At 36.6% G+C, this 13,038-nt stretch overlaps 1 long non-coding RNA gene across 1 annotated transcript in view; it reads right to left on the reverse strand.

Annotated features, from left to right (window-relative positions):
• The window catches only part of LOC133224509 (uncharacterized), a 175,577-nt gene that overhangs the window by 80,683 nt on the left and 81,856 nt on the right, over window positions 1-13,038 (reverse strand). The window contains exon 2 of the long non-coding RNA XR_009728859.1: window positions 1,894-1,979. This is a non-coding gene — a long non-coding RNA (uncharacterized LOC133224509). The remainder of the gene's footprint in view (window positions 1-1,893; window positions 1,980-13,038) is intronic.

The following is a 13,038-nucleotide window of genomic DNA, read 5'->3' on the forward strand; positions in this document are numbered from 1 at the left end:
TATAAAATTCAGCAAAATAGCAGCTATAAAACAAACTTAAGAAATAATGCTGACATATGCTAAAATCTCAACAACTAAGAGTTTAGTGTCTATGTATGTTGCTTACCAAAGAGATAGGGAGAAATATTTTAGGGATTTTTTTTTTATTGTCTGCTTCCATTTTGATTGAACGACAGCAAACCAGCAATCTTGAGCCCTAGAACGTTCAGTAAAAACTAGTTTTCTGTTGGAAATTCAATTCAATTGAATATTTTTGACCAGCCATATTACAAAGAAAGATTATAGTTGTCTATTTAGCTAGTTTTTCATGAAGGGAGTCCATGGCACATCTGTTACGATGGTCTCCAGTGATTTATATGTCATTCAGGGATGCACTGAAAGCACATGTGTTTGAACAGAGGAAATCTTAACTTTAGAAAATCCAACCCAAAAATGTAGGTAGGAATTCATATAAAATAAAATGTGTAACAACTAAAGACATAGCTTAGTTTTGCTAAATTCTAGCTTGTCCTCAGCATATTCTTAAGAATCATAATGTTTACAAGTTTTTAAATACCAGTGAAATTAAAATATTAATTTTATGCATGTTTTCAAATAAAACTAACAGCATTGTAACAACCATATGTATTTTAGGCACTTGTCTTGCGTACCTAAACAAAGTGTCAGGACTGTCTCAACTCCTGTGCCAGCAGAATTTTATCCAGAAAGTATTCATAACACCTAAGTCAGTATGGCATTAATATAGTCTTAATTTTCCCTGCTCTAATGAGTTAGTGAAGCTTGACTCTTACCATGCTTGTTGAGCTCTAGACATTCTTAGTAATTTCTGAAGATGTTCTCACAACACACACAGAAGATGTGCCCAACATCAATGTGTAGAAGAGCCCACTCATGCCTTGTTTACAATCTTTCCTTACTTTAGAGAGGATTAAACTCAAACTCGAGAAACCTAAGGACTGCTTTATTGCAAATTAGCTTCATTAGCTGTAAAGGCCTGAAAACATTAACAGAACTCTTACCAGATATTGTCCTTTTTGTTACACAAAGCAGCAGGGGAGCTGGCTTGTCTTTACCTCACTAAAATATCCAGCACACCAAAACCCCCACAGTCTAGCACTAGCATAATCAAGTTAAATACCTTAGGGACACCTCAAACAGGGGTTTAAGTGACTTAAACAAGTGACTACACTGGCCAAAAGGAAGAAAGAATGCCAGGAGAAACTGAGATAGCCATTAGCTGCATTGTCAGTATTAACCTTTCAACATTTTAGGTCACAAATGTTCTCCTGAATCACTACAGAAAGATAGAAAAAAAAAATAGAAAAAAATACAGATCTTCATAGGGAAGATGTGTATTTTTAAAGAATTCCACTACTGATAGGTCAGCCTGAACAAGTCTCTTTCAGAAGTCTGTGTTCTTCTTACCACTCTTGATGGATATTATAGAAAAGTTCTAAATGTCATATTTGATTTGTATTGCATTTGAAATGGAAAAAAAGTAGCCCACATGGGTTTAATGATTCATTTAGTATTTAGTTTGAAATATTAGGGCGCACAGCTTGGTTGTCAAAATACTCTCTTTGGAACGAACTATTTAGTAAGTCTTAAATGCTCTTAAATGCAGCTATTGCAATATTCATTTGAAGGCAAATTGTTTTTTTCTCCTAGTCTTTGCTTGCTAGACTAGGGACAATTCGAAATTTGATCTTGTGGCTGGACTTGCTTGATTATTTGGTGTGCAGTGTTTGAATTAATGTCAAATAAAAAATATGAAAAAGTGATCTTCTCTTCCAGCCACTGTATTATTTCTTAATGATTGAAAGACTGCAGTATTCTTTTGATGCTGAGTATTGCTTTGAATAGTTAGGCAGATACATCAGGTCTCCAACTTACATTCCCAAAGCAAACACATATTTTGCTAGGTAGATAACCACAGCTGAATTTAGTCCCGATCAGATTCCACTGTCAGACTGCTGAACCTGTAGAAAGAAGTAGAATTACTCTAATTGCGCCTAGTAATTAGAAAACAACACAAGTACCTGGGAGAAAATTGCTAGGGAGGGAAACAATTTAACATAGAACAGAAAATGTGTTAAAAAGCAGACTCAGAAAAGAGCAAAACCAAAATGGCATGAGAAAAACAAGGCATGCTGTCTTCCCAGACGCTGCAGTCAGAAGGTTGAGTCGGGGGCACTTCTGCCACGTGAGAGCATGATGGAAGCTTTCCAGACAGCGCAAAGGTGCCTTTGTTGTCTGTGGGAAATACATCATGGTATTCTTGGTTATAGCATTCGCAGCAGAAACTGCTGTAAGCTTCGCCATAGTTCAGCAGAAGGGTCGGTCTGAAGGAGCCTTTTGCCCTGCTAGTCTATCCTGAGAACAAGGGTTTAGTGCTAAACACTACAAGTAGCAGAAACAGATCCTGATGCCAGGGGAATTTAAATGATCCTGGGTAAAGCTACAGACAATGCTCTATAAATCATAGTACAAAGGTTATAAAAAATAATTCAGATCATTCTTTCCCCAATCCCATACCCAGTTGTGAAGTAATAAAGTACAGCAACTATTGCCTAAAACCAGATTTTGCCATTTATTTTTCTTTTCTTTTCTCTTTTTTTTTTTGACACAGTCCCCTACTTAGTGGATAAATGGAAGGCAATATATATATCTGGAGTGTAGTAAAGTGCTTGAGATGATACCTTGCAGAATTGTACTGAAAATCATTTCCCAATGACTTGCAGAAGAGCATTGTCACGTGGATTGAAAGCTGACTGTAAAATAATGGCTCATAATATTAAATCGGGAGTGTAGGGGGGAATATTTAATAGCATTCTGTAGAGATTCATTCAGTTTAATGTCTTTATTAATAATATGGAGGTGGGAGTAAAAATACATTAATGAAATATGCGGGTGAGAATAAATTAGAACTTGAGGTGAACACCAGAGAGCACAAAGGCATAATACAAATGGGACCAACTGAGATTAAGGAATCAGGCAGAAAATTACAAAATGAGATTCAAATAGGAAAAATACAAACTAATATGTTTGAAGAAAATAATGTAAAATACTGTTATTCAAATAGTCTGAAAAGCTGGGATGAAGTATCATGCTGGAGGAAGACCTCATAGCAGCAGTTTATTGCAAATTGAGTAAAAAGTTTGCAGTGCAGCACCGGTCAGGTCCTTTTAGTTCTGTTTGAGGCTTCTTTCTTCAGATGGTGAAGAAACTGTAGCAGCTCTGACTTTGGCTCTGCAGCCAACAGGCTCAAAGGTCTCAGGAACACTGGACCTCTTTAAAAGTAAAAAATAATTATTATTATCAGTGCTCAATTCCCATAACTGAAAAGATAGTGACAATTGAGTGTATGACTTCATTCTAACTTGCCAGAGATGTAACTATAACCATCACCAACAATAAAGTACTGCACATCAAGATGATTCAGTGACCCAGACCTGAGAAATGGAAACGGGAAGATCCACCACAAGCAAGCCATAGTTTGATTCATTTCTGTAGCCAAACTGCTTTGCTTGTATGGCCCTTTGGGCGAAAGTATGATAATGCAATTTTAGGATAGATACTGATTATACCATAGTGGTGTTGGAGACCTGGGACTCTAAACATACATTTTCCAAGACCAGGAGGAAAATTTGCTTTTGGGAAATTATCAGGAGGTCTTGGAATATGCTAGTAAACTAACTGTGTACAGAACAATAGAAAAGTCACCTTTCTTCCTTGAGAAATACATAGAAGTATCTCATGTCTTGAAGCACTAACAAATATTTGGATCTTTAAATCATTTTAACAATACTTGCTTTATTCAGCAAGTTCCACTTCTGGGTTTCTGAGGGTTTTTTTGTTGGCTTTTGGGTTATTTTTTTCATTCCCCACATTAAATTAGCATCAATTCTTATCCTCCCTCCTGCACCTAACTTAATAATTCTGAATCAGAACCAGATATTTTCTCAGGTATAATCATTAGCACTTGTTAAAGGCTTTCAGATGCTCTAGGCTCTCTCTCATTGAGATTATTAAATGAATCTTTCACTTACCTTCTGGTTATTTTTCAATTTGTTTGAAGATGGCTGCAATTAAATCTCTTTCATAAAAGACAAATTCCCCTAACAAGGAATAGTTTGCAGCTCGGAGCTCCAAGCATGCTCTCCATGATCCCAAAGCAGCTTGTGTCATATGAGCTGTAGCAAGGAAGGAGTTTCTGTTCTGTTTTTTTCCACAGTGCCCACCAGCTTTCAGAGCTTTTGCCTCCACAAACTCTTCTGTTTCATTTGAAATTCCTATATAACTTTCTGATGCTGTTTGGAATTCGTGCACATCTAAAAGTATTTATTCCAGTTGCCCACTATAAGTAAGACTACAAGATAAGGGGGACAAGAGTCTTTTACATATGGCTTATCTACTTTTTTTGTCCTCTGCACTCAGAGGGCACAATGAAAACTGCTTGGAAGCCAACTACTTCAAAATTACAGCACACTGTTTAGCAAGCTGACAGCAGAAAGCATGGCATGCTGGTTAAGGAAATATTAAACTGATGTGGGTGCAAAATAGAACATAAGGAAAAAACAGATAAGAAAATTAGTGCATGGTTTAGGGATTTTTTTTGGGGGGGGAGAGGACGTGTTGTTTTTTTTTGTAGATATTTTTTAAGCTTAGAAGCACATTATTTTATCTGTTACCAGGTTTCCTTCTGTTTGACAGAAATAAATTTTGATCATAAAAGTAAGAATATATTGTATTTTGGGGTAACATAGGAAATGTTGGTATTTTTTGAGGTAAAGCAGGGTTTGAGAAGCAAATTTCTATGTTTTTTTACTTTCAGTGTATAACATGAAGTAGTTTAGATGCAGGTAATATACTTGGTCTCTTTGGAAGCTTGAAAACAGATTGTTACTTTGCATAATCAACTTACTGATATCCAGTGATGAGTAACTCTATGTGAATTGAAGACAAACACTTCTAAAATAAAACTAAACATGTTGAAGTCTTAGTGCATAGCTTATTGGCATAGGTTACTTTGGGTTCCTCTTAAACACAATCTTTTAATCTCCAAAAATGTGACAAATAAGTCAATTTAATCAGTAATGTGGTAGTCCCAGGGCAATGTCTTCTTATCACCCCAATAAAGTAAGCTAGTAGCCATGGCTGTAACCCTTGACTACCTAACATGCACTGTTAGGTATGTACGGCAGCACCCTAGCATACACTGGTGCTGTGGCTATCAGTAAGGTGATTTGAAACTGTAAAGCACTAGTTGACTCCTAACTGCTTATTGTGCCTTGACCTAACGTATATACTACAATTTCTGAGTGTATTACTCTTTTTATTCATCTATTATCTATCTTTATTAATAAAATTCTGAAAGAGCACATATACATTTAAAATTTGCATAGATCCATACATTCTGGAAACAGCACTGAACTTTGTTCATTACCTTTCCCCAGATGGTTAGCTCATATTACCACAATGAATATTATGAGTGTTCCAAAGTAATTGTAGACTACCATACATTTTCCAAAAGAGAAAGCTGAAAAAACTCAAGAATGAGGTAACAGTATTCACAAAGAACAATAACATCAAAACAACCCTGACCTCTGACTTAAACTTCGAAGTACAAAAGCAGAGGTAGTTTTTCTGTATCACACTGAAACAATTAAGGTGTGCAAGGAAAAAAAATCTCTTACACAGTTTGCAAGTTTCAGCAGTGTTTATTACAATTATCCAGTCTTAAAACACATGCTTAGGTCTAGGAGTAATTTATGCAATATTAAAAGTGCATGGCTTGGAGGAGGGGATTAAAATATTGAAATTATCAAACTAATTTCTAGTAGTCTATTATGTTCTTTAGTCTTTAAATACTGGGGTTTTTTACTATATCGTACCTTTCATACTACTCAGCTGCACTGTTCCAAGGATATTAAAAATATCTCTTTCTCAAACACATCTTGAACATTTGACAATCTGATTTCAGAAGCCATTTGGAGAAGATCATGCTAACTTGTGGTCCTGTTGCTAGATTGTCTAGATCTTTCTTAAATAATAATTACAATATTTTTACTCACAAAATTAAAGTTGACTCACATAAAGTTTGCAAACACAAATACCTCTTTTTTTTTCCATAGCTAACAGTACCTTTTTGGGTCTTTAATCAAAATTAGTCATTCCTTCTTGATTGGTGTAATATAAACTTATTTCTGTGGAATCAAGACCACTATTTTCCAATTAGTATTTTAGAAACAGATACTTTTCTGGTATCATCACTATGGTAACATATTTCAGATTCTTCAATTCACAAATAATACACATTGTTTAAAACACTCGTTGATTGATCAAAATTCTTCAAATGCTTCTCCAGCTGCTTTCCATTGCTATTCCTTTTAAAGCACACATTAGTTGTTTTAGGTAATCCTCACATCTTGTATTTTTTATAAACTGCCACCTAGACATTTGAGTTCCTTACGTTTTTCATTTCTTTTGAGATTAGCATTGCTACCATGTAAGATGATGATGATGAGACAGTCTAAGGATAAAACATATTTGGAAGGCACTTGGCATATATTAGTAAATGAATGGGAAATGATCAGTTAAAGCAGCAGATGATTAGAAAAGAAGGCATATTTTACTTGCAAATAGGGCACAAGTTGGCAAGTAAACTTGAACAGGTTTTAATACAACTGAAATGTTATGTTAGTACTTTTTCATGGTAAAAAATTTGTAGGATGAGACCATGAACCAAAACATTTCTGCTATAACGAATCCTGGGAGAATATTTCTGTACTAGAATCATAGGGTAGTTAGGGTTGTAAGATCATCTATTTCCAACCCCACTGCCATGGGCAGGGACACCGCACACTAAACCATGTCACCCAAGGCTCTGTCCAACCTGGCCTTGAACACCGCCAGGGATGGAGCATTCACAACTTCCTTGGTCAACCCTTGGTCAATTCCAGTGCCTCACCACCCTAACAGGAAAGAACTTCTTCCTTATATCCAATCTAAACTTCCCCTGTTTAAGTTTGAATCGGTTACCCCTTGTCCTGTCACTACAGTCCCTAATGAAGAGTCCCTCTCCAGCATCCCTATATGCCCCCTTCAGATACTGGAAGGCTGCTATGAGGTCTCCACGCAGCCTTCTCTTCTCCAGGCTGAACAGCCCCAAATTTCTCAGCCTATCTTCATATGGGAGGTGCTCCAGTCCCCTGATCATCCTCATGGCCTCCTCTGGACTTGTTCCAACAGTTCACGCTCCTTTTGATGCAGCCCAGGATACGCTTGGCCTTCTGAGCTGCAAGCGAACACTGCCAGTCCATGTTTGTTTTCTCATCGACCAACACCCTCGAGTCCTTCTCCACAGGGCTGCTCTGAATCTCTTCTCTGCCCAACCTGTAGCTGTGCCTGGGATTGCTCTGACCCAGGTGTAGGACCTTGCACTTGGCATGGTTAAACTTCATGAAGGTGGCATCTGCCCACCTTACAAGCATGTCAAGGTCCCTCTGGATGGCAAAGAAATTTGACAAGAAAACCTAAGCAATTAAGTTTATTAAATCAGGCTCATGCACTACAAATTGTAGAACCTTAGAATATTACTCAGTATTTACTTTGTTCATTAAAAAAAGGAAATAAATATTACATATTGTCCTGGGTTTAGCAGTGGCAGTCATTTTCCTCTTTCTTTGTAGCTCGTGCAGGGATGTGTTTTGACTTTCAGCTGGGAACAGAGCTGAAAAACAATGATGTTTTGGTTTGGCCAAGGACTTTGTGGGCCTCATGCTCTGCCAGGGAGGAGGGAAGCCGGGAGGAAGCAGAGACAGGACACCTGACCCAAACTGACCAAAGAGGTATTCCATACCACAGCACGTCATGCCCAGGATGTAACTGAGAGGGACCCGGAAGAGGGAGAGTGGACCGCAGGGTTGGAGGAGGTATCGGTCGGTGCTTGATCGGGCTGGGGGGCAAGTTATCGGTCGGCTAGTGATGGGGTGTTGTATTCTCTTCCCTTGTTATTTCCTTTATCATTACTATTATTGGTGGCAGCAGTAGTGATTTGTGTTATACCTTAGTTACTAAACTGTTCTTATCTCAACCCGCGGGAGTTGCATTCTTTTTGATTCTCCTCTCCGTCCCTCCGAGAGTAGGAGGAGGGCAAGAAGGGGGGGAGTGAGTTAACAAGCTGTTTGGTTGGGTTAAACCACGACACATATACTTTTAAATTCTTGTAGAAGTTAATTTGTTTGCTAACCATTCACAATGGGTTTTTTTTAATTTCTGGCTGTTTGTTATTAAAAAACCCAGGCTTATCTCACTAATGACTGTATCAGATATGACATAAATATTGTGTAATATTTCTGTTACTGGTCGAACAAAGGAGATACTATGAACTTGTCATAAATATTAGTAGATTAGTGGACATATGCTTCCTAGTATATGTCCACATCTTGTGGTAAATAAACAGAAATTTATTTAAATGTCAGAGCAGTGTGTAGCAAACACTTAGTGGAGTTTCATATTAAAGTCATGCTCCTCCGTTAAAATTTGATTGTATATGGCCCACATTCTCAGCTTTTACTTTTAAAGCAGAAAAAGTATCCATTGAAGTATATACTAAACATTTTTTTTCCTCATTTTATTGTCCCTGAACACTTTTCAGATAACTTGAAAGTACAAAATCCTCAATTTTGAGATTGGAAGATTAACAAATGGCTTATGGGTTTGTCTCCTGAAGCAAAGAATCTCTGAGGACACAAAGGCACCTTGCTATGTGCAAAGCATCTGATCGGGCCAATGATATTGCAGTTGTTTAAACCCAGCCAGTAACTAAGTCCCACACAGCCACTCTCTCACTCCCTGAGCAGGATGGGAAAGAGACTCAAAAGAATGTAAAACCTGTAGAGAATGGGCTTAATAATTAAGTAGAACAGTTTAATAACTAAAGTACAATATGATACTTCTACTAATAATAAGGGAAATACCAAGAAAAGAGAGAGAAAACTAAAAGGGGAAAGAAAAATACCTACCAAATAATAAACACAAGTGATGCCCAATACAATTACTCAGCATGCACCAATACCCATCCTGACACAGTGAACAGTCCCCTCTGGGTAACTCCCCCTTGTTTATATATTGGGCATGATGTGCTGTGCTATGGAATACCCCTTTGGCTAGTTTGGGTCAGGTGTCCTGTCTCTGCTCCCTCCTGGCTTCTTGTGCCCTTTGTCACAGGAAGAGCATGAGACTGAAAAGTCCTTAATCAGGGTAAGCGTTATTTAGCAACAACTAAAACATTGGTGTGTTACCAGCACTGTTCTCAGATTAAAGCCAAAACGCAGCACTGCATCAGCTACTAGGATAAAATAACTCTATACCAGGCAAAACCAGGACACAGCTCTATACCTGTGGGACATGGAAGGGAGTTCAGGTTTTAGAAGTGAGGAGAAATGGATGTGAGATAGAGGTAGCAGCAAGAACCCCAAATGTTTACCAATCCTCATCAGCATGTCCCTTCAGGTAAAAAGACAAGACCTAGGGAAAAGATGAAGAATGATGAGAAAGGGTAAAAAGAAGGATCTTAGAAATGCCGTCAAATATCAGAGAAACCCTTGCCATAAACATGGAAGTAAATACAAATTCATGCTATATCTAGTCTGATGACTTAAAATCATTGCAGTAAATATAAGAAAAATTATAGCAGCAATAAACAGGAAAATTAACATAAGTCCATGCCACATACATTATAGCTTTTCTCTTTTTTTCAAGTCAGCAGATATGTTCAGCATTGATGGAGGCTATAAGAAAAGCATTTAAATATTAAAAGATGTTTATAGTATTTAGGATTACAGAGGAAAAAATATTAAATTCATAGAACATGCTTAAACTGATGTGATTCTGTCTTTCAAAGTTTTCAGATAGGACAGGACAGGACAGAACAGCAAATCAGCTGTGAATTCCCCACTACTCTAATGAGATAATAGGCTCAGATTTGAAGATAACAGTAACCTTTTGTGCTTAACTCACATCCTCAAAATTACAGGAGAATTTAGTTGAATGACAAGAGGAATCACTGTAGAACTGACATTCCCACCCACACAGGTGCCGTATTAAAGTATAAGTACCATGTTGTTCATAGATGTAAGAGGATTTTCTTTCCCTCAGTACTATGTTGGCAACGTCTAGCACACACCTTGTTAGTGATCTAACATTTTGCCATTTAAAGTTTAGATAATACAACTTATTTCAGTTAGGTACAGAGTATACCAAAATCTAAAATACAAACTACCTACTGCAGTGAGGAGAACAATTTTGCATTTATGAACACTATTAGTCATAATACTTTTCATTTATGCTGCAATATTTTTCATGGCATCTTTTAATCAAATTAATTAGTCATAACATTTATTTTGTGATGAATATCAAGACACATAACGGGTTGTGCAACATATTTTTTACAGGATAAGTCACCCTCTGGAAGATAACAAAGAGAGCATTCCACTGCTAAGTGTTTCTGCCTGAACTGAGTTATTCTCCCTTTCTATAAAATATTTGATATCACTATCACACAAATGCTATGTTACTGTTTCAACCTACTTCTCATAAAAACTTTCCACTGTTCCACACTATTCAATTATCACATAAAAGCATTAATGTTGCAGGAATTTTATTTATATTTTGTTCATATTCTGTCAAATGCAACAGTTTTATAAGATAGAAACAGTATCACAAGTATCTGCCCTACATCTCCATTAGCAGTGTATCCAGTTTCTGTAGCATGCAAATCTAACAAAGGTAATCACCTGAGATGGAAACGCTACATATGGAAATAGGGCTAATTTGGGGGTTTTTTTCCAAGTTCAGAGGTGGGATTTTTTTTGGAGAGCAAGGAGAGACTTGACCTGTGTTAGGAAGTCTGGTAATTGTTTCTTTGAAACAAGAGCATCCTCATTCTGTTGACCAGACAAGTTAACTTGCGTTGGCCAAATACAGGAGAAGTACTTGTATGATCCATGGAGATGGACAGGAAAGCGAATGGCTTTTGCCCAATTTACTTTAGAAGCTGATACTTTTATTTCATTGTACTAAAATTAATTCAGTTCAGCCTTCCCTACTAGCAAATATGCTCCAAGCTCTAAATAAGTGTTTGTTCCTTAAACTTTATGCTCAAAATTGGAAGCATAACTAAGGCTGATGCAATGTAATGTATATATATTCCCAGTGTATTTGTTTTTCTTTGTTCAGCTCTGTCATGTACCATAGCACAAGACTTTTGACTGATGAAAAAATTAATACATGAAAGAAATTAATAAAAGGAGAAAAATACAAACCCCTCTTTTGCTGTTGCTAGTAAGTCAACTTGGATAATATTTATTACATGGATTTTCATCATACAGTAATGATATTTTAATGCCTACTTTAGGGATTTTTATTGTTCCATAAAGGAGTTCAAGAAACAGTACAAATATTGCCTGTAGTTCTTGAATTTGAAATGGTGAACTTCAGATGACACTGAACTATTATTGATCAGAGCACTTTCTCAAGACAAAGACCAGAGGGAAAATATTCACTCTTTTGAAACTAAACCCATCTTTATATAGAAGATTAAGCACAAGGTAGTCTCATGTCTCCAGTAAGCTAATATCTCCCAAGAATTCTTTTTGGAGATGCATGGTTATTTCTAAATCAACATTATTTTGTTCATGGTTTCTAAAGAAATTGGCACAGCTTTTTGAAAGGCAGGATGTTCACCTACTTTCTAAGCTGGGGACCAATGTTTATTTTTGCTTTCTCAATTTGATTTGACAGTACTGGGAAGCTGTCACCATCTGCTTCTATCTTATGAGATTTGTCTCACCATGTGAAAAATAATGAATGTGACCAGCATGTGCAGGTTGGTGAAAAAAACTCACCTATATATGCTACTTTGATTTCAATGAAAAATGAACAGATAATATATGAGCGCTGATGAACCTCCACAAACATTGTCGCCATTAAAAACTGAAGTTAAAAGTATTTTTCATAGAAGAAAGGTATCTGTGACAAAAAACAATATTGGAACTTAGAGCATATAATTTGATATTTTGAGAAAGCAGTCTTTCTGACTTCTAAAAGGGAAGGGGGATTTGAGTCTTTTCTATGACCATTCTGGGGGGTTTGAGTTTGTAACAATATTTTATTGAGCAGGGACAAAACTCATTTCTTTGATGTGAGAGACAAATCTGAAGACAAACTTTTTAAAGCAAAAATGTATTGGTACAGTGAATGTTAAATGGACAAAAATGTTAAATGTTTATGTTAATGTTAAATGTAAATGTTAAACGCACAGTAAATGTTAAAAGGACAAAAAAAATATTAACTGCGTTTTTGCAACAGGAGATGGAACTCATAAATTGCCTTCTGTTTTTCACTCCCTAGATTCTTAGAGTTATATTGGTAGATATGGACCCTCACAAATGTTGATTAGAAACAATAAGGTTGAATCTCCTTTTCAGCTTTTCCAGTGAGTTATATATCTGGCTATTACACTTTCATGGTATAAAAAGGAACTTAGCCTCTCCAGCTTCTACATCATAACCAGAAAGGTGTCTCTGTATATTTCTGCCTTTTTGCGCACATACTGATGCAGTGAATGCACGTAGTGAAGACCTGAAAAGGTTACGTACATAGGACAGCATAGTAAGACTACCTACTGGGGACCTCAAAAAATGATATCTGCCTTCTGCAGTTTATTCATCACCTTTGGAGATTAAGACTCATGGCTTCTTTCTTAATTTAATAAGTTTCTTTGCTTCATCTTAATGTTTGCCTTTTAAAGGTCTTTTGTTAGTCTGTAAAGAAAAAAGAAGGATGGCAAATCTTGTCATTTAATGCTTGATTGGGTGAAAACAGGTAAACTACCCAGATTTTCCTAGAGATCAATTTCAAGGTGTTTGAACAAGCCTGATAAATGTAGAAAAATATCCAAAAATTTAAAGAATGATTTCACAGGTCCACTTAACTCTATTTTGTGTTGTTGTTTGAGCAGTCAATGATTTTATT

Source organism: Neopsephotus bourkii, unplaced genomic scaffold, assembly GCF_033783945.1.
Source record: "Neopsephotus bourkii isolate Nb327-2 ecotype Australia unplaced genomic scaffold, CSIRO-AGI_Nbou_v1 NB_1685, whole genome shotgun sequence".
In the NCBI taxonomy this organism is placed as follows: domain Eukaryota; kingdom Metazoa; phylum Chordata; class Aves; order Psittaciformes; family Psittacidae; genus Neopsephotus; species Neopsephotus bourkii.